This window comes from Octodon degus, unplaced genomic scaffold (assembly GCF_000260255.1).
Source record: "Octodon degus isolate 3935 unplaced genomic scaffold, OctDeg1.0 scaffold00114, whole genome shotgun sequence".
Lineage (NCBI taxonomy): Eukaryota > Metazoa > Chordata > Mammalia > Rodentia > Octodontidae > Octodon > Octodon degus.
In genome coordinates, this window is record NW_004524690.1 from 6,192,482 (window position 1) to 6,194,542 (window position 2,061).

The following is a 2,061-nucleotide window of genomic DNA, read 5'->3' on the forward strand; positions in this document are numbered from 1 at the left end:
GCATTCAGGGCTTCTCCTGGATTCTGCCCTATGCATCTCTCCTCTTGGCTCATTTTAATCAGTAGACTTTGCCTAGAATAAACCATAACTGTGAGAATAAGCATGTTCAGTGAGGCTTGAAGTACTTGATTGTGGTGGGGCCAATTCCTTCTCTTCCAAAGTTGCAACCTTGGTGAAAAGTACAGATGCTTTCCTGGGGAACTGCATTTCCTCTAACTTTGCAGTGCACTATAATAGGTGTGTGTGTGTGTGTGTGTGTGTGTGTGTGTGTGTGTGTGTGTGTAAATACAATATCCCCCAATACAGCGCTGTACTTTTAATATCAGGAAAGGATCCCTTAGACAATTTTGGACGCCATGTTACTGTTTTGTACTCCAAATTTTAAAATACAAATAGCCCCATAAAAATTAAACAAACATAGAAGAGAATGAAATACTCTAAAGATTTTGGATTTTTTCAATTTGTTTTGTCTTATGTGGTGCTGGAGTTCAAACCCAGAGCCTCTCTCATGCTAGGCAAAATCTCTACCATTATCCTATGCTCTCTACCATCAGTGGATTTAATTCCAAGGCTCTATGAATGTCATTGTAGTTCTTTCTACAGCCAATTGTGTAACGCTTTCCCTCCTTTTCATTTTCTTTTTTCTTTCCATAAGCATATTGAGCAGCTGGTAGTTTGCAGGCTTTCAGCTGTGTTGGTTTAGGAAGAGAGTAGTTTAGCAGTATCTACCTACCAGATGCCAGCACCTGCCCCCAACTGTCACCACCAAGAATATCTGCAAATACTGCCAAATGTATCCTTAAGGCAAAGTCTCCCCTTACTGAGAACTACCATTCTAAGGAAGCCAGTTTTTCAGATCCTCAAATAATATAGACAATTTCCTTGAATTAACCTCCCCATATTATGTTATAATTAATAAGTTTTCCTTATGTTGGACCTCCTATTCTTTCACAAGGGCACTTCTTCTTTACAAAGAAAAGCCTACTTCTCCCTCAGGCGTCCCCTCCCCCAGTACGGGGATTGAACGCATGTCCTTGGGGATAGTAGGCAAGCTCTTTGCCTGCAAGCTATGCCCCTACCCTGTTATCCATGGTATTATTATAGTATTCTGTACTACCTAGAAGAGGAGAAATGTTGAGTCCCCAAAACAGAAATAATCAAAACCTTTAAGCTCCCAATACATCTCATTCAAAGATGCATTTCCAGTTAGTTTTATTTTTTATTATACATTTACTGAAAGTAGTCATGTACTATATTTATGATGTTGGGTTTGCTATATACTAGTTAAAATTTGACAGCCCCTATGGTCACAAGACATTTTAGAAATTAGTTTTATTTGTTCATATACTGATTTCAGAGAAATATACTACAGTGATTACAACTTTCTAGACTAAAATATTTTATACTAGTATAAAATTCTGTGGAGAAAATAAAATGGTAAATAAGATTTTTTTGGAAAAGAAGGAGTAACGTAAGTATACAGCTGTGAAAGAGGAGTCTGACTGTGATCAAAAACACTTCTGAGGTTTGGAGTTCAATTAGATTCACTTAAATAGTGATTTAACAATTTTATTTCAGCATTCCAGTATTTTCAATATGCCGACGTTACTACAATTCTTCAGTTATTTAAGCTTTTGTTCAGTACATAAGCTTTAAAGTTTGTATGAGGTGCACATTTTCAAAATGATTTAGGGATACGTGAAGAAAATGATGGAAGGACGCTCAGAACTGAACTACTCTGTGATCGTGGGGGGGGGGATCGCAAAGCTCCATCAAAACCGAGGGGACTCTGCCACCTGGTGGCTTAGATGTGTTCATGGTTACTCAGAGGAGTAAGACGCCTAAGAGCTAAATCTTAGTATTACCATTGCAGGTTCATGAAATTTTCATTGGCAGTTTTTTACTGGGTCGGATAATACCCAAAATTTCTAGTGTAAAATAAACTAATTTCAGTAATTTCTAAAATGATACTTCATATAGCTTTATTTTATGTTATGTCAAAACAATTTTCTGTGTAATTTTATTATTGGAGGCATAAAAATTCTGTTCCATTTATATGCG